The sequence below is a fragment of the Lissotriton vulgaris genome, chromosome 8 (assembly GCF_964263255.1).
Source record: "Lissotriton vulgaris chromosome 8, aLisVul1.2, whole genome shotgun sequence".
Taxonomy (NCBI): domain Eukaryota; kingdom Metazoa; phylum Chordata; class Amphibia; order Caudata; family Salamandridae; genus Lissotriton; species Lissotriton vulgaris.
This window is the reverse complement of record NC_141696.1, coordinates 1,308,028,717-1,308,049,168: the sequence shown is the minus strand read 5'-3', so window position 1 is coordinate 1,308,049,168 and position 20,452 is coordinate 1,308,028,717. Positions and strand designations below refer to the sequence as shown.

Sequence of the window (20,452 nt, the reverse complement as noted above, 5' to 3'; positions counted from 1 at the left end):
GAATCTCAGAAAAGACCAAAAACCCGTGGTTTAACGAAGCACTAAATGAAGATAGACGCAAACTGAGAATGGCCGAAAGAAAATGGAGGCAACACCCATCATCTCCTGAACTGGAAGCCCTCAGAAAAACAAGGAAACAATATAATAAAAAGATCATCAACTCAAAAAAGGAATTTATAAGAGCAGAACTGGATAATGCCAAAAACAGGCCACGAAAACTATTTGAAATCCTAAAGGAGCAATCAAACAAACTAGCCAAAACAGTGCAAGAAAATTCAAAAACATCCCTAAGCTGTGATGATTTCTCCACATTTTTCACCGAAAAGGCCAAAGCACTCGAAATAGAGCTTAAAAACTCGGCGTTGAACCTTCCCAACGAACCCTGGTCTACTAACGATGCCAACTCTACAGCGGATTGCACTATGGCAAAAAACAAGGCGAGCTGGGAAACATTCGAACTGTACGACCAACACACGATTGCCAAGACGCTCTCAGGAATCAAACCTAACAACCACCACCAAGACCCTCTGCCTGCAAAATGCGTAAAAGAAATCAATCACATCCTGATTCCAATATGGACCGAAATAATAAATGCGTCACTGTCACAAGGGATCCTTCCCGACTGCCTAAAAACTGGTCAAGTCGTTCCCATAATCAAAAAACCCACAGCAGATACTTCAGATCCAAATAACTTTCGCCCAGTAACCAACATCCCTCTACTGGCCAAGTTGACCGAGAAATGTGTGCAGAACCAATTGAGCCAACACATCAACAAATTCTCCTTGCTAGATGAATGCCAATCAGGATTCAGAGCAGGGCACAGCACTGAAACAGCGATTCTCCACATTACCGATGACGCACTACAGGCCCTTGACCAAAATCAAGCATGCCTACTGATTCTCCTTGACTTGTCATCGGCATTTGATACGGTAAATCATGAAGCATTACTGACCAGGCTAGGGGACAGGATGGGAATTTCGGGAATAGTGCTGAAATGGTTCGAGTCCTTTTTACAGAACAGAACACAGCGCTTCCTGGTTAACCAATCAATCTCCCTTCCTTGCCCTACCACAATTGGAGTCCCCCAAGGATCGACATTATCCCCAGATCTGTTTAACCTATACGTCGAGCCACTCACAGAAATTCTCCAAAAATCTCAAATATCCTATCACATGTATGCTGACGACACGCAAATTTACGTAAAGATCGGATCCATAAAAGAATTGGAATTAATGAATGAGACACTAAAAATGACACTTCAATGGCTAACGGCAAACCACCTGAAGTTGAATGCACATAAAACAGAGTTCCTACTAATCTCTCCACCAAAGAGAAATACAGAAATAATGGAATGGATGAAAGTCGTGACTGCGCTAAACTGCACCCCAACCCTTGTCAACTCAGCCAAATCTCTAGGAATCATCTTAGATGAGAATCTAGACATGAAAGCCCACATTAACTCAATGGCGAAAAGTGCCCGCTTTCACTTGAACTACCTAAGAAAATTGAAACCATTCCTCACAGAGTCAGACCTCAAATTGGCAATCCAATCCTTAGTTATCTCGAGGATTGAATATGGGTGCACCACCTTGGCTGGATTACCAAAAATGTCCACAGCACCACTGAAAGCCTGCCTTAACGCTGCAGCAAGACTTATCACCGGAACTAGGAAATATGACCATATATCCCGCACCTGAAAGCATTAAACTGGCTACCATATGAAGCAAGAATCCAAATAAAGATAGCATGTATCACACATAAAGCATTACACGACAACACCCCAAGATATCTAGCAAAGAAAATCCAGCTGTCCAGTAGCAACCGACCATCTAGGAGTGCTGGGGAGCTGCTACTACGACCAGCCTTCTTCCGAAAGAAAAAAACCTATGACAGAGCGTTCTCAGGAGCGGCCCCCAGAATATGGAACTCACTCCCTCCAAACATCAGGAAGATCCAGAATCTGGTAACATTCAAACGGGAAGTGAAGAGCCTGCTGATGAATAGATTCATTACTTAGCAAAGATCACTAAACATGGATTTGCTATAATTCTGCCTTAGTACAGAACAGGCACGCCATCATTACTTAGCGAAGATCACTAAACATGGATTTGCTATAATTCTGCCTTAGTACAGATCTGGTACGCCACCAAAATGGGAGGCACAGACAATTCTATAATGGAATACGTATCCTATGATACGGGAACAATCCAATGGCCAATAGGAATGGAGATTTGATTTGAACAGGAGAACAGCATCTTTCATGAACTTATACCGTGCTACCTCATACATGAACCTATACCGTGCTACCTCATATTTGTTATATATACATGTTTTGTTATTATTTAATCATAGCATATTTACTTAGGCTAACGTCACATGTGCTACGTATATATATGTCATCTACCTCACTGCGATTGCTTGCTAACTGCTTATACATATGTTAACCTTGTTTCCTTTTCTTATTTCATGTTAAGCGCTCTGATACCCACGGGTCTTGTTCGCGCTATACAAAACTCTATAATAAATAAAATAAATAAATAAATAAAGATAAACCCAACCCCAGTTCACTCCATGATCCCCAAAGCCGAGACACCTCTCCCACTAAAATAAGCCTATACCCACGACCCTCCTTTTCTCCCAAGAGTTGAAGGACGTCAAACCTCTCTTAGAAGAGGACATCTCCAGGGTGATTGCCAACTCCAAACCTTCGGCCCACTACGCAGACCCACTACCTGCTTCCCTGGCTCAAAACCTCAACCTCACCTAAACCCCGCTGTGGACGAAGATCATCAACAGTTCATTAAACAACAGGCTGATGCCTGACATCCTTAAACAAGGTCAAATCACCCTCCTGCTAAAACAACCTGATGCTGAACGGAACAATCTCAAAAACTTTAGACCCATCACCATCCTTTCTTTCCTAGCTAAAATCCTCGAGAAATGTGTTCTCTCTCAGCTAACACATGGAATCGAACAACCTACTTGACTCACACTAATCTGGTTTCAGGAAGGGATACAGCACTGAAACTGCTAATCTGAGTATAACTGATGACATTCAAAACTCCCTTGACTCAAAAAGATGCTGCCTGCTTGTCCTCCTCGACCTATCGGCGGCTTTTGACATGGTGGATCACCAGCTACTTTTAGATGTCCTACAAAAGCATATCAAAGCAGATAGCACTGTCTAAAAATGGTTCTCCTCATTACTGCATAACCAATCCCAACTCATAAAAATCAAAAACTCGATATCCGACATCTCACCCAAGGTGTCCCTCAAGGCTCAGTCCTCTCCTCCACACTCTTCAGCAGCTACATGGAATCCCTCACTACCATTCTAAAACAAGCAAATATCTCCTATCATCTATATGCCGACGACACCCAGCTCTACCTCGAAATATCCTCCCTTAAAAAGACATACTCCTACTCAACTCAACACTTTCAAAAGTAGAAAATTGGCTATCCATAAACCACCTCAAACTCAACCAAGAAAAAAACTAAATTCTTGTCTTCTCCAATCACGACCAACTTCCTCAGATCCAAGAATGGATAAACAACCTAGACTCCCTAAACTGCAAGCTTACCTCAGCAAGCTCAGCTAAATCTCTGAACACAAGACTAAAAATGAGCTTCCACTTAAGCTTCAATACAAAGGTTCTTCCACAGTCTCAAACTCCTCAAAAGAATCAAGCCTTTCATACCCCCAATGACCTACAAATCTCAACTCAAGCTCTAGTTCTGTCCAGACTTGACTATGGAAACGCCACACTAACTGGGGCAGCTAAAACACACATAGCTCCTCTGAGAGCCAACCTAAGAGCAACAGCAAGAATGGTCACAGGATCCAAGAAACACTACCACATCACCCTTGTGTTGCAAAACCTAAAATGGCTATCTATGGAAGCACGCTGCTGTTTCAAAATGGCCTGTCTCACCCATAAAGTCGTACACACTGGCAAACTGGATTACCTCGTTGCCAAACTCACTACAACAGGACAATCGAGAAACCTAAGAAGCTCCAACACTTGTCATCATAAAGGTGGTCAGTTAAAAGATGCGCTCTTCCATTCTCCAATGTAAACACAGCAAAATGGTCTACAGTCGGCTAACAACCAATCAGCACTATGGACAAGCAGTGGCAAAGCCAATAGACCTCGCTTGCATTGTGAGTTCTAACTAAAATAACCTTCTGCAGAAAACAGAACAAAACAACAAAAAGATTGCTTTCTACCTACAAATCATCCATAAGGTGAAGAACTCAGTGTATCATGATCCAATATACCTTTAAGATGAAAAAATACCTTCTTGCACTGCACTCTTTGGAGGCGGAATGATACATAAACAGCCAACAGCAGGAGATGAAAGGGTACAAATCCTGTGGGGGGAGCCAAAGTCCACTTTATACATATGGTGAAGAATTGTAAATAGCACTGATATGCCATTCAAGCCAAACTTAAAAAACTAACATGCATACCTTTGTTAGGGAGGCATAGCTGCCAGGTTGCCCATATTACGTGACAATTTGAGCCAGCAAGACTTTGTTTTTTTTGCTAAAAGTACTGTACGTTACTTTACAATGCCAAGCCTACAGGCCACTGTCCTTACTAAAATTTTGATAATATTCTCGCTAAAATACTTGCCACCAGACTGGCTCTCCTACTCGAATCTATCATCTCCCCTCTACAGTCTGGTTTTGTCCCGCACCACTCTACATCTATAAATTTGCACAAGCTGTTCTCTGTCCTGCACAGAATAATCACTGGAGGTCCCAGCGGCAGTGGCCATGCTGAATGCCAAAAACACTTTTGACTCCCTCAAGTGGCCCTTTTTATTTTTAACACTGCAGAAACTTGGAATCCTTTGCAGATTTACATCCCTAATCAAACTGTTATACGCCAAGCCCACAGCTTGTTTCCGCATCTCCCCACTCCTCTTTTTCATTGCTATGGACCCCTTTGGTGCTGCATCTCCAGGAGAAACACCTTTGGAGTGTTACAGTTTAGCACAGGCCTGTTGCTCTTATAACTTTACGCGGACAACATACTACTCTTCCCCAGACACCCTTCGGAGAATCTGCATTCTGTAGTCTGCGAGATTCAGAGATTTGTCCATTTTTCAGGCCTCTTGATCAACTGGAGCAAATCTGAGCTCGTTCCATTGACAGCAGCGACACGCCAGTTTCAGAGTCACCTCCCAATAAAGTGGCGTGACAATACTGTTAAATATCTCTGTATACACATACATCGAAATTGGGAGCAGGTCCTCCGACTAAATTATGGTATTGCACTGAGCAAACTAACCACGCTAATCGAGACATGGATAAAACTGCTGCTGTCCTTTGCCGGGCGCATGGCCATCATTAAACCAGACGTACGCCCCTGGTTTCTTTATTTATTTCTTAACATTCGCACCCCTCTCACCAATGCCCTTTTTTGATATGTTATGGAGTCTTCTGCTGAGCTTGATCTGGGCGGGCCGCAGACCGGGGATTGGGTGGAGATCACTGATCCTCCCGTATGTGAGGGGCGGCTTCGGAGTGCCATATTTTCACCTATATTATCTGATAGCACAGTGTCAATATGCGTATTACTGGTAACACACCGATGTCCGACTGCCTTACGTTCGTGTTGACTGCGATTTGCCGCTGAATGCCATCCTCTCTATGGGGCAGCCATTAGATCCCACGGACATTCATCCGCTCGCTACAACCTGCTGGGCAGGGTACCATTTAATGCGCCTGCTAGGAAAGGGGTGGCTATATTCCTCCGCTTTGCCTCTTACAGACTGCCTGACTCCTCCCAATAAATAAAGCCATAGTTAAGCATACTCTCAATCGCTATGCACTGTACACTACAGGATATCTATTTCCAAGAGGGTATGCGATCAGTTGGGTGGAGGACACACGTTTTACCACAGCTTAGCCATTAGACAGGTTCATTTTGCATCGTGTCCAAAATGCTCTCCACACCCAGGTGTCCTCCGAACTTATAGCTCCAGATGACTTCACCTCCCTCTCCCTTTTTATTGACGATGACTGTGGTGAGCATCTGATTTCTAGGTTATACCACGTGTTTAGTCACGGTGCCCACCACAGACGGCAAGCTGCGCAAGGCTTGGAGAGTGGAGTGAAGGGCAGACAATGCTGACTTTTTTCACCTAGCGTAGCCATGCCCACATGTCCATAGTTATTGGTCTGATATTTTTACAAACTCTCTCAAACGGTGGTGGCGACATCGGTCCCAGCGTCTCTGCTAGCGTTGCTAGGTTATGTTCATGACATCCCACAGGGTTTTGCCGCACTGGCACAGTTGCTGGCAAAGCAGAAGATTGCATTGGGCTGAGGGAGCAGCCAACACCCCACGGCAGCACAATGGCTCAAAAGCCTTATATTGTGCGACACTACTAGTGAACATTACACTCTGATGCAACCCCCCCCCACATCTCGACCACGGAATATCTGGTAACCCCTCCATACCTACCTGCAACGCATAGGCATATCCTTACAAGACTGATCCAACTGGAACAACATCCCCCATGTCACATATGCATTGCTCACACTACCACGAATTGCCCTCTATCTGCAGCACACCATTTTTCTTTTCTCCCTAGTCCCACTAAAAACGCTATACATCGCTCCCTTACACAGTATACCCATCAGGGCTTTCAATTGAACATTGATTATGGCTACTACTCTGGACTTATGGTGTACTTTATCACAAAATGTGGTATTGGTTATGTATCATTTTCATTTATTAAACTTTATTTCGTCTATTACAGCCATAAAAGTACATAAAAACAGAGAAAATATATTTTGTTAAAAAACTGCTGAGAAAATCAGAAGAATAGTCCATTCGCGAATGCAAAAATACATAGCACATAAACAAGTGTAGGCTCACTTTTAGGGAATTAGGCCAATATATATACATCAATATGGGAAATATAAAAATGTCTTAAAAATATAAATTAATATCAAAACTTTAAAACAATAAAAGTTTCATGTTAAAAAGTGACAAAAGGTCATCCTCCACTAGCAATCCTTTAATGTGTTTCAATCCTTTTGATACAGCAAGTGTATAGGTATCTATAATAGATCTCACTGTATTCTTATGCAAGCATAAACAAGCTACAAGTTTCCTGAACTCGCATTGCAGCTGTCAAGAAGAAACCTACGCTTTGACCACATTGCAAATAAAAAATTTGAGAACACAACAGCAAAAACCGGGTCAGTGTCTGTTTTTAGAATCCTGTACATTTCTGTATAATTTCTAATGCCCAGGTTCCTGCACAGTTGGATCACCCACTTAGATCGGGGACTCTTGTATGCCGGGCAGAAGCAAACCACGTGAATCACTGTTTCTTCCTCCACTAGACACCCTGGGCAAGGACGGCCTAAAGTGCCTCCCCGCTTGTTTGTTCGGGCGTTAAGCAGGAGGGTCCCATATCTAAATTGGAGATACCATTTTTTTTACTAAGACAGGTTGCATAGTGTATCTGAAAATGATCAATAAAGTATTAAAAAGAAAAGTACTGTAAGTATGTTTTTTTGGAGCCTATACTGACAGAGTAAAAACCTGAGGGACCCACCTATCCAACAAATCCCGCCACCTCCTCCCGCTGCCTGGATTGCCACGTACCCCTCAGGTACGCTAGCTGTGGTCCCCTCAGGGTCCGGTTACACCTCCCAGCTCGTCTTTTTCTAGATGTATTGCACAAAATCCAAGAGACCTCATTCGGGCAGGAGACTTATGATTTTTCAAGCTTAAAATAGCTTGATCTTTGCTGTCTCCCACCTTAAGTCTTATCTGTTTCAATGTGCGTCAATAGAGGGAATAAATTCCCGATTTGTTTTTTCAAGATCTTTCGACTCTTTACTGTTTTAAAATGTTGGCATGTATGGTAGGAAATCTTAACCAAAACGCCATGTTTAAAAACCCTAGTACTAAATTTACATGCATTTTTTCAGTAAGTTTAGATTTCTAAAAGATAGTTTTGCATGTTTTTCGATAATGGGACCTGCTATAGCAGCTAAGTGGTACGAGTCATATTACACACATTTGCTGGAGGGAGGACATTTTTTAAATATAATAACTAAAATACAATGCGTTGTGTCCAAAATGGCAGAGCTGGCCAAAAGCTTCGCAGCTGCTTTACAGTGATGTAAATATTAAGAAGATAAGATCGTTAAAAAAGAAACTGTAAATTAAAAAGTCCCATTACTAAACGTGTACAAATAAAATGAAATTATATATTTTCTGTAAATGTAAGTGTTTTAAAAACACCACGAGAGTGGCTGTGTGTGAGACAGCTAGTAGACAAAAAGTACCATGGTAAGCAAGCTTATATCAATACCTGTCAAGGGAAAGCGTGATAGGAGCATATATACCAAATACAACCACAACACAAGCCTCCTTCAGCTCTTGTGAAAGCTGTTTCCAAACCAAACCTGGTCCGTGTTCACTGATCACAGTATTTCCAAATAATCACAGAATCGATAATCACATGATCAGTATAAAATAGGGTGACCAACTGGCATGGGTGCAAATTCAGGACAGTGAGTGTAAAAATTCAGGACAAAGGACCAAAATTCAGGACAAAATTTCAGGACACCCGGTCAAAATTCAGGACTAACCTTTACGTTTTACAGACACAGAGGAAGTTGCGCAGTAGTACAAATACATAAACGGGCCTTTGGTGAGCCAGCAGCATTCATTGACCTGTTAAATTGTAAGGGCCTCATTTATGAGACTCTTTGCGCCACCGGAACGTCACTTTTTGTGACGACCCGTGGCGCAGAAGCCTGCGTGATATTTATCAGGCAGCAGTAAGCCACTTTTTTGGCCTTATTGTTGCCTCTTGATAAATATCAGTCCCTTTAAGGAGTGTTCAGTGTTAAAGGGGCGTGCAATGGGTGTTGCTGGGGGCGTCCCCAGCAACATCCATGGCCTTTAGACACTGCCCCAGATTTACGAGAAATCGTAAATCTGAGGCGGTGCCAAAAGCTTACGCTTCCCCAGGGGAGGCGTAAGGAAGGCGCAACGAGGAGAAATATCTTTATTTCCCCTCGTTTTTCCTTTTTCTATGTGTGCTGCATTCTGAAGCACACACAGAAAGAGAAAAAAGTCTTGTGATTATTTTTGTTCACAAAGGTTTCTCTTCCTGTACAAAAATAATCCTCCCCGCAATGCAGGCACCCTTGCACCATAGTGCAAAGGTGCCTGCGTTGGCGCATGCAGCCCATTGTGTGCAGGCGCAGGGGGGAAGGACAGGAATGCGCTGTATCTTATAGATAAGGCACATTACTGCCCTTTTTTTTACCGTAGGGCAGCGCAGCAGGAAGGCCTGCGGCGCTGCCCTACGGTAAAAACGCATAAATGAGGCCCTCAATTGTTAGATTTATACTTTGCCTCAGCCCACCACAGCATATAGCAAGGGGCTATCGGTCAACCCACTTTATCACTGCGCCCTTCAGTGTGAGTGATGGCACACAGCCACTGATCAAATATGCCTAAAAATAGTTCCTTTCTCTTAAACTTAAAAAGTGGAATAAAAGTGTACTTTTTAAATGCTATTGTTTTATTAATTTGAAATACGGGCTAGTTATGTTGTATTCACTTTTTTTTTAAAGTTCATGGGCTGTGTCTCCTAAAGCTTAGGCATTTCTAGTCCTGGTGCCCTGGGCATAGATTGAGCCAGTCTGCCGAAAAGGAGGGTATAGGTGCCACCAACAACAAAGAAGAAGAAGAAAAATATCAGCTCAACTAACCGTCAAGAAGCTATACATGGCAGAGTGACACACACCAATCCACACATCCTGGCAATATGGTGGGTGGTTGTGTCCCCTACAAAGAGATGGGGAAAGCAGGTGACAAAAATACCCATCCCGCAGGATGAAAACTATGCAGAAACGCAGAGTTGAGAATGAATGGGCAGAGTTGGGTACCTGGAATGCGCTGGACTGACACTCTATAAAAAATACAATTCTCAAACTAGAGGCTGTGCAGCCATCGATGTCCTCCTGAGTGAAAGTAAAATATTGTGTCTGCTGTTTGGCAGGAACATCCCCAGTATTTATAGCACCCGACTCTGCAATATAGGCACAGACACACCACATGCTGTAACTTCAGCATACCCCATTGTCATTCGGAATGAGAGAATCGGGACAGACAGAATGACAATGGGGCTAATTAACAAGTCCGAGAGGAGCTGTGAAAGCCTCGGCAATAGAAAGAACTGCGAGCTGCCCCCCCAATAGTGATTGCTGTGAACCCCCTGAGGCTTCTCAAGTCATCGCAGCCACGCTTCTCAAGGGGGTCATCCCTGCAAACGCCAGAATTACGGACAAAAGGCGTCCGAAAACAGTATTATAACGGACAACAGACTAGACACTAAAATTACGGACCGTCCGTGAAATTTACGGACGGTTGGTCACCCTAGAATATAATGTAATTAAGCAGAAAAATCAGGCTAACGTTTGCAACGCGAAACCCGGAAGTTGAACACATTACCTTACAGGAGGCAGCCATTCAGCTCGACATCGCGTTCTGTGACTACAATTCCCATGATGCCTGCACTGGGGACTTCAACTCCCATGGTGCTCTTTTTACATTTTAGTTATCCAGGGCATCCCAAAACACGGCGAGTTCAACAGTGCAGCGTGTAGTGCAACGTGCTGGAATCTCCGAGGATCTGCTTGCAGCACTCGTGTTAATGATGTTCCGCTTGTGGCGTAGCGTGTATTCGTGAAACTTGTAATCGATAAAATGTTCTAGGACAGCGGCACCCGAATTGACTCCAATGGCTCATACATTTTAATAATTATTTCACAGAGAGTAGTGGACTCAAAATACCGCTGCCGAACCTACATAGTCTGGAGTTGGATTAAAAATTGATTCGAAAGTGTGTATGGTTTCATCTACATTTTAATACACCCTAAGTGTTCCATTCTTATCAATTGAGAAAAATCTTTTCTTGTTATTTTTATCTTTTAAATATTCCTAATAATCTGCGTTTGACCATTGACAAAGATAACATTCACATTCAAGCGCACCTGCTGGTGGTGAATAAGCAAGCAAGTAGAACCTGTGGCAAAAAGCCAATAGGATTCACATTAACCCCCTATTTATTATTTATTTATGTTTTTTTTTATTTCAAAGTATTTTATTAAGAATTTACACATACATTACACATACATTTTAACATCACTCTTCACGGGGTAGCATCCCCAGCTGGTATAAAACTCCAAACACAAGAACACTCTGGGAAGGCACTTCTATAGGTATGGAGTACAGAATTTCCTATAGTGAGAGAATTTCCTGGAGGGAATAGATATGGCGTGAATTAGGTTTAGAAGTGTCTTTGAAGGAGGAGAAGTTTGAGGTCAGTTTTGAAGGACCCGGGGGAGGTGGTGGTCCAGAGCTGAGGCGGAAGTGAGTTCCAGATTCTCACTGCGTTGCCTGAAAAGGATTGGGCCATCGATCTTTCCCTTGTGAAAGTGGGAGGTTCAAGCAATACATTTTCCATATTGCGTTGTGGTCTAGACTAGAGCCTCCAGAGAGTTTCAGTTCATGTGCCAAGTAGCAAGGAGAGGAGGAGTGCAAGGCTTTGTAGGTGATGCAGGCAGTCTTGTAGATAGATCTTGCCTCGATGGAAAGCCAACGGAGGGAAGATAAAATGGGTGTGATGTGGTCACTTCTTTTGGCCCCATATATGAAACGAGATTCAGAATGGAGAACAGATTTAAGGGAGAACAAGTGAGATTTGGGGAGGCCAGTAAGAAGAGAATTGCAGTAGTCCAATCTAGAGAGAACCAGCGATTGGACCAGGGTTTTTATGTCTTGTTCCGGGAAGAGCGTTGGATCCCCCAAAGAAGGTGCAGTTGGTATCGAGCAGACTTTGCAATGGAATTGATATGGGAGAGTAGATTGAGTCTTTTGTCGAGTATGACACCAAGAGATTTTGCGTTGTCGACAAACAATGGGTTTATTGTTAAGTAGATTCATCTGATCCATCCTTGATTGAACCGGAGGAGGAGAGAGTGAAGAGGAGAGGAGGAGGAATTCAGTTTTGGAGGGATTCATAATGAGTTGATGAGTTGACATCCAGTTTTGAATAGAGTTGAGAGAAGTGTTTAGGATGGAGAGATCGGTTGTGGAGGACACCTTAAGGTAGATTTGGGCGGCGTCCTCATAAAGATGATAAGGATCCCAGATTTACTTAGGAGATTTCCCAATGGTTCCAAATAGAAGTTGAACAAAGTGGGTGCAAGTATAGAGCCTTGAGGGACACCTTGACCTAACGCTAAAGGAGATGAAAGGCTGTTTGCTATTTTGATCATTTAGGATCTATCAGAGAGGAAGGAAGCAAACCATTTAAGCACTGTGCCTTCCATGCCCATTCTCTGTTGAAGAGTGTTAAGGAGAGTGTTGGGATTGACAGTGTCAAATGTTGCAGAAAGGTCAAGGAGAATCAGAAGACAAGACTCCCCTGCACTGAGTATCCGCAGCGCGTCATTAATCACTTGCAGCAGGGCTGTTTCAGTGCTGCAGTTTTGCATGAAGCCAGAAGGGAAATTGTCAAGAAGATCATTGTCCTTGATATGACGGGAGAGTTGTTTCGCTACACATATTTCTGTGATTTTTTCCAGAAAAGGAATGTTAGTGATGAGGCGGAATTTGTTGAGGTCGTTCACATCAGCAGTGGGTTTTTTAAGAAGAGGGGTAACCTGCCCAGTTTTGAAGGACACAGGAAGGGAGCCTTGACTGAGGGAGAGGTTAATCAGAGTGGTCCAATAGGAAAGAGAATGGGTGTAGAAGTCGATGGCAATGTCACTAGGGATGGGGTCAAGAGAATGGTTGTAGGGCTTTGTTTCAAGGATGCATTTGAGGAGGGCATCTTCAGAGATGGTGTCAAAGTTCTACCAAATGGCTAAGGATTTGCGCTTCTCTGGAGGGGTAGGATGAATGACCTGCTCCACAAGGGATTTCACTTTTCCGTCAAAGAATATAGCGAATTCCGCTGCTTTCTTTGTAGAGTCCTCCAACTTGGGGGTTGGGAGAGAGCTGTTTGGATTCTTGATGAGGTCGAATCGTTTTTTTGGGTCTATTTTTGGCTGAGTCGAGGAGGGTTCTGAAGTGTGATGCTTTTTCAAGAAAGATGTGCTTATTGTACTTGGATCTTGCTGAGCGAAGCGTAGCAAGATTATTGGTGGAGGGCGCTTGTCTCCATTGTTTCTGCAGGATTCTTAGGTACTTCCTTTCTTCATAAAGGGGTTTGTTGAACCAAGGTGCAGAGGGAGTAGGCATTTTCTTTTTGCTTTGGAGAGGAGAAACATTGTTGATTTCAACTGCAAGGACTGAGAGGCATTGGGTGGTGAGTTCGTTGACATCCAGGTTCGGGTCTAGCCTTGGAAGTGATAGCAGAGCTGAATCACAGAGAGCGCCGATGTCAATATTTTTAGTGTTGCTGAACCTGGTTGTAGTCCTCTTAAGTTGGCAGAGAGTTATAGAGTGTGAAAGGTGAAGAGCGAAGTGGATGAGGAGGTGGTCAGACCAGACTACATGAATAGGGATAATGATACTAAGCATATCTGCTTTAGAAATAACAAGGTCCAGGATTGAGCCCTTAGAGTGTGTTGTTTCTGGGCAGTGTTGGACAAGATCATTTGCTGAGAGAAAGGTGGCCAGCAAATTCGCCGAAGAGTCTTCCAGTGAGCCCCAGTGGAGATTGAAGTCACCCTGACTGTCACTTTGCGAGCATTGGTCGCTGATGAAGTCAGTAAGTGCCTCCAAAAACGAAGGGCCACTAGCAGGCAGGCGGTAAATGGCATGGAATCTGAGGGGTGAGCCGTGGCGCACTTGAAGCTCAAGAGATAGGCATTCAAAGGTACGGAAGGAGCTGTTAGGAAAAGCCTTGAGTTGAAGGGAGTTTCTAAAAATGACTGCCACACCTCCCCAACTTTGACTATTCTGTTGTTTTTAAGTATGGAGTAGCCTGTGGAAATTAGGAGATCAAACATAGAGTGAGAGGTATCGTTGAAACAGGTCTCTGTAAGGAAGAGTATGTCAATATTGTGAAGGATGATGGTATCGGTGATTTCAAGTTTGTGTTTCATTGCAGATCTGCAGTTGTGCAGATGACAGCGCAACTCTGTCGCGACTGTTTTGGTGATGGGGGGCACTTGGGCTATGAGGAGTGATAGGGATATTGTACTTGTACGAGAGTGCCCTGGAGTATTTAGGCGGGTGATTGGTTCTGACAGAGAAGATGGTCGAAATAGTGTAGATAGTAGGGTTACTTGGAGAGGAAAGTGGAAGAAGGGTGGCGTTCGAGGACTTGTGTGAGTTCGCAATGTTTGGAGATAACAGATTATGATTGGCTATTTTGGGGTGTGGGGGCGGGTTGCATCTCGTGGGTTTGGGAAGGTGAGTGTTTTCCAAAGGAATTGAAGTGTAAGAAAAGGTGGCAATCTTGGAGCTTAAGAGTGAGATGGTAGCATCAAGCTGGGAGATGGAGGTGATGAGAGATCCAAGCCTATTTTCCAGAGAGAGTAGGGCAAAGCACGGCATGTTTGGTGGCTCGATGGAAACAGGAGGGGTGCAATTGGCAGTGGAGGGCATGGAGAGGTGGGGTTACGGGTTGGGAGTTGGGGTACAAGGTTCAGGAATGGGGAAAGGTGGTGGTTGAGAGCGGGTGTTGGTGTATCAGGGGTGTTGAGGACCCCCTCTGCCTGCAGGGTCCTTTTTAGGTTGCAGCAGTCTGGTTGCAAAGATATATTGGGGATATATGCTGTAATTAACGTTACCTAGCAATTCATTAAGCCATACGTTGCTTATGTTCTATGTGTTGGCTTTATTTTGCACTGTCTAGTTGCAAAGACATTGAAGGCATGCCGAAAGCTTACCTAGGAAGATATTCGTCCATTGCTTACCATTGGCTTTGTATTTTGTAGCTCACATTTGCCTGCTTTCTCTTTACTGATTTTATTGGTTGTATGCCGTCCAGCATGTCTTTGTCTTTCCCCGAAAGCATACAGTCTTTACCACCTCTCTGACTGGCTCCTTTTATTCTTAAGCAAGTGAATGCTTCCCAGGAACTCTTTTTTTTCTTTTTCGCAAGCCGCTCCTTGAGAGTTGTGTTTTCACCTGTCTCCCTTGTATGATCGCATATGTACTGTAGTTCTTTGAATATGTTTCCTACACATGTATGATTCTACATATATATATATATATATATATATATATATATATATATATATATATATATATATATATATATATATATATATATATATATATATATATATATATATATATATATATATATATATATATATATATATATATATATATATATATATATATATATATATATATATATATATATATATATATATATATATATATATATATATATATATATATATCTATCCCAAACACGAGTTGCCCACAAACGGTGAAGCCACACCACAGCGTGTTAATTCATTTAATCCAAGGAGTACATCAGCCTGGTTTCAGCACACAAATATTGCCAGACGCGTTTCGGGCGTCACAGCGCCCTTGATCACTGGCATAGGAGACCCCACAACTCGAGCAGGCCACCTGAGCACAATGAGAAATTTCCTAGTTACCACAAAGGAAAGTTTCAATTCTATTAAGGAGGCGGAGGCGAGGATTTTGCTAGTCCTTTCTCCATTTTATTGGACAGCAAGTTAGTAGTAAAAGAAAAAACAATACATCCTGGACTACCCAAACCAACATGGCAGCGGTAGTCCTGGTAACCTAACAACCAATCAGAGTCCAACAGTTCGTATATATGGAGTCCCAGCTGTTAGTCCTTCCTCTTTCGTGGGAGCTGCCGCAGGAAAGAAGTCATCCAACCACTAGTCCGTCTTTTGATCGGAGCCTAGGGAAGAGAACAATAATAATAATATCTTGTCCAGAACAATGTCGAAGAATTCAAGAACATTGCCATGGAGTAAACAGAACGAAATGCAGATAGAACTTAATCAGCATTGCACAGCTTATCAACGAAAACATTAAAACTCAGAAAAAAGTATACTTCCCTTAGACGAAGTAAAAAATCATAGTCCAGTCACGGGAGGGGAGGCTCGATAAAGCCTGGGTGGGAAAATCCTCGCCTCCGCCTCCTTAATAGAATTGAAACTTTCCTTTGTGGTAACTAGGAAATTTCTCATTCTATGTCAGGAAGCGGAGGCGAGGAGTTTGCTTGTTCAAAGCCTACTCACCACCAACGAAGCAGCCTCATGGATTGGCTTAAAGTAGAACTTTTTGAAAGTCGAATCTGAGGACCAATCCGCTGCATTCATGATATCCTCCAGGCGTCCACCTACCTGAATAGCCTTGGAAGCCATTGCACCTCTAGTGGAATGAGCCCCAAAGTCAATGACGCTAATTCCAGCTTCAGACATTATCCACCTGACCCATCTGGCAATGGTGGGAGAGGAAACTGCCTTGAACGGCTTCTTAACCGCAATAAGTAATTGTCTCTCGCCCAGAGGGCGGAGCTCAAGAGTAACATCCTCATATGTCTTAAGGCAACGAACAACACAGAGCTTTGGCGAATCTGGGAAGGCCGGGTAAGTTACTGACCTGGTATTACATTTAGTTCTTCTTGAAACAGTAAATGTAACCCCTTCTGGGGAAAAAACCCTGGCTGATACGTCCAGTGCACGAACATCTGAAGCACGTTTACATGAGATCAGGCAGAGGAGAATCGCTAATTTGGCCGAAAGCTCTTTGCGGGAAAGGTATTGATTATCCTGCCAGGACTTTAGAAAATTCAAGACCACATTAACATCCCACAAACCTGAATAACGAGGTTCTGGGGGGCGCGAAAGGCGAATACCTTTAAGGAGTTTACAAACCCAAGGGTGCTCACCAACCGGAGAGCCATCAACGAGGGCATGCCCAGCAAAATTGCCGACCTGAAAGAATTAATGGTGTTGTAAGCCAATTTCTTTTTGAAAAGATCAGCGAGGAAGTTAATCACGTCGGTGACAGAGGAGCCCATGGGATCCAGGTGTTTTCCCACACACCAACGAACCCACCTGTTCCATGCTGATCTATACCGCTTAGTGGTGTTAGGAGCCCAGGCTCCTCGAATGAGGAGCTCAGCGTCTCTCGAAAGCGAGTCACAAGACCAACGTCCCCTGAAATCCTCCATGCCATGAGACGTAGATGGCCCTGGAGAACCAGCGGATGCGGGTGACCCAATGGATCCGTCAGAATGTGGTCGAACGACGGAAGCCGAAGAGGCTTGTCCCAGGATAGTTCCAAAAGAGAAGGGAACCAGCATTGAGCTCTCCAGATTGGCGTGATCAGAATCAGAGAAGCTCTCTGCCTGCGGACTTGAGCCGCCACCCTTTGAATGAAAAGGAAGGGGGGAAACGCATAAGCTGGAAACAGGGACCAGTCCTGTAGGAAGGCATCCACTGCTTCCGCCCCCGGATCCGGTTTCCAGCTGTAGAAACGGGGTAGCTGGGCGTTCCATCTGGACGCAAATAAGTCCATTACTGGAAGACCCCAAAGGTCCGAAATTCTCTGAAATACTGAAGGATCCAGTCTCCAGTCGCTGGCATCCCGGAAATTCCTGGATTGCCAATCCGCAACAGTGTTCAGATCGCCTGGGAGATACTCCGCCGTGACAGAGATCTGGCGAAGAAGGCAATAGTTCCAAAAGTCTTTCGCAAGGTCCGCTAGGACCTTGGAGTGCGTGCCTCCCAACCGATTGATGTACGTGACCGCAGTCGTGTTGTCCATCCGAAGAAGCACACAACACGAAACCTTGGTCGAGGTGAAGGAGCGGATCGCGAACGAGCCCGCAAGGAGCTCCAGACAGTTGATATGGAGGTGAAGTTCCTCCTCCGTCCATCTGCCGCCCACCGAGAGAGAGCCGCAACGGGCGCCCCAACCCTGGCGACTGGCATCTGACTCGATCACCAGATCCGGACGGGAACCGAAAATCGCCTTCCCGTTCCAGGCATCCATGTGATCTAACCACCACAGGAGCTCCGATCGGGCTTCCAGATTCAAGGAAATCAGTTCCGAGTAAGTAAGACCCTTGCGGAGGTGAAATGCCTTCAGTCTCTGAAGAGCCCTGTAATGAAGAGGGCCTGGAAAAATGGCCTGGATCGATGAAGAGAGTAAGCCCACAATCCTGGCCAGTTGGCGAAGGGATACTCGATCCCGCCGAAGAACCCTGCGAATCTCCTTCTTGATCTTGGAGATCTTTTCGGAAGGGAGGTGAAGAGTCGCATCCGTAGTTATGATCAGAAAGCCAAGGAAAGTCATTTCCTGTCGGGGAAAGAGATCCGACTTCTGGGCATTGATGATGAATCCCAGAGACTGAAGAAGGGTTACAGTAACCTGAAGATGGTGAAGAAGGAGGTCTTTGGACTGACACATTAAAAGAATGTCGTCCAGGTAAACAATCAGACGAATCCCCAGGGTACGGAGATGTTCTACCACCGGGCGCAGGAGTTTGGTAAAGCACCAAGGTGCTGAGGAAAGACCAAAGGGAAGCGTACGAAATTCGTAAACCTGATTCCTCCACAGAAACTGGAGGAATCGACGATGAGGAGGAAAGATTGGAACCGAAAGATATGCATCTTTCAGGTCCAAGCGAACCAACCAATCGTTCTGTAACAGAAGGTCCCTCAGAAGATGGATGCCCTCCATCTTGAAGTGTCTGTAAACCAGCCACTCGTTGAAGGAGCGGAGGTTGATTACTGGTCTGAACCCTTTGCCTTTCTTTTCCACCAGGAAGATGTTGCTGAGGAAACCGTTTGGGTGAAGCGCCGAGGGGATAATGGCGCCTTTTTGTAACATCGCCCGAACCTCTAAATCTACAAGTTCTTGGTCTGTGACAGAAAACACTGGAGGACGAGGACGAGAAAGTTGAACGGGGGAACCGTAGAATTCGATGGGAAACCCCTGAACCGTCTCCAGCACCCAAGGATCTGAAGTTATGGACTCCCAGGCCTGGGGAAACAACGCTAACCTTCCCCCCATTTGAACCAGAGAGATGATTCGAAATCTTACCATTAAATCCTCTGGAGTTGGACTGGAATCCACCACGTCCTTTGCCTTGGCCTCTGCCTCCTCTGGAGGGGTAGAAGGTACCCTGTCATCCATCATTCCAGCCGGTATTTCGTTTGTACTGGCCTCTATTGGGGCCTTGCTGGACCTGACGGCCGGAAGAGCGACCCCTGCCTCTGCCGGCCCCGCCAAAAACCTTTCTGGGAAAAAAAAAATTTCATCGAAGCCTGAGCCTTGTCCAGAGCCGAAAAGGTTGCCACAAACTTCCCCAACTCCTTAACAAAGGGGTCACCAAACAAAGCACCCTGTTCAATAGGGCCTGCCTCTGAAGACGACAACTCCCCTAGTTTCGGGTCAATCTTAAGCAGTAAGGAACGTCGCCGTTCTGCAGAAAGCGCGCAATTGGCATTGCCAAGAAGGCACATTGCCCGTTGCGACCAACCAGCAACGTCATCAACAGACATTGGTAAGCCCGACTCCTTAGAAAGTTGGGCCGTTTCAATAATTTTAGTGAGAGGGCCCACCACATCTAAGAGTTTATCTTGACAGGCTTTCCATGACCTATCTATACCCTTTTTAGGGTCCTTGATATATTTGGCGAAGAAGGTACACAACTTGGGATCAATCTCAGGGGTGCATGCTACTCTAAAGGGAAGGGAAGGGCGAGGGCACTCAGAACGCAGACGGAGTCGGACATCCTGAGGTAAAGGCTGTCGAAGCTTAGCTGCGACATAAACAGCAGTAGACTGCTCAGGAAACCACTCCGATGACCTAGGTCTTACAATAGTAGATGGGTCAAACATATTAGGAGGCGCAAGATCACCCTCCGTAAGACTAGGAGCGCTGGGCTTAGGGTGCCAAGACCTGCTCACATCAGAAAAATCCTCTGAGGAAGCGTCCTCATCCTCATCTACGTATTCGTCCTCCTCATCATCTCCCTCAATGGGGAACCCTTCCTCCGGGTCAAGGTCCTGGGTGGCAAAACCACCAGTCTCTCCGGGTGAGTCTTCCCCCCGGTAGGGTGCGCTTCTAAGCGTGCGCGCACTCTTACGGAACACTTCAGATAATTTACTGAAGCCCTCCAGGTGCCCCGCGTCACGCTTCCTGGCCGTACGTGGTAGAGCACACGGAACACCACTGGGCCCTGCCCCACTGTCCCCAAAAACACCAGTATCATTCTTAAAAACATGGGCTGACAGTCTGTTTACACTGTCCTGCAGAGGTGCCAGAGCTTGGGCTATCGCCGAAGAGAGAAGCCTGTCAACTTCTGCAGGAGGGTGTAAAGGGGTCAGTTGTGGCTGAACATTAGGAGCCACCACCTCAACAGTTGAAGGACCGGACTGCATATTAGCAGAAAAACTGGTACCCATACACAAACACCCCAACTAAATACAAGGGGA

At 44.8% G+C, this 20,452-nt stretch overlaps 1 protein-coding gene across 2 annotated transcripts in view; it reads right to left on the bottom strand.

Moving 5' to 3' along the window:
* The window catches only part of ALKBH8 (alkB homolog 8, tRNA methyltransferase), a 410,467-nt gene extending 399,927 nt beyond the window's left edge, over nt 1-10,540 (bottom strand). The window contains exon 1 of one of the 2 annotated variants that reach the window (XM_086935245.1): nt 10,503-10,540. The gene's annotated coding sequence lies outside the window, so the exon portion shown is untranslated. Of the gene's footprint in view, nt 1-8,346; nt 8,459-10,502 lie in introns of those variants that run through there. The other variant, XM_086935246.1, reaches the window with a different exon arrangement.
* Nucleotides 10,541-20,452: the final 9,912 nt, after the last annotated feature.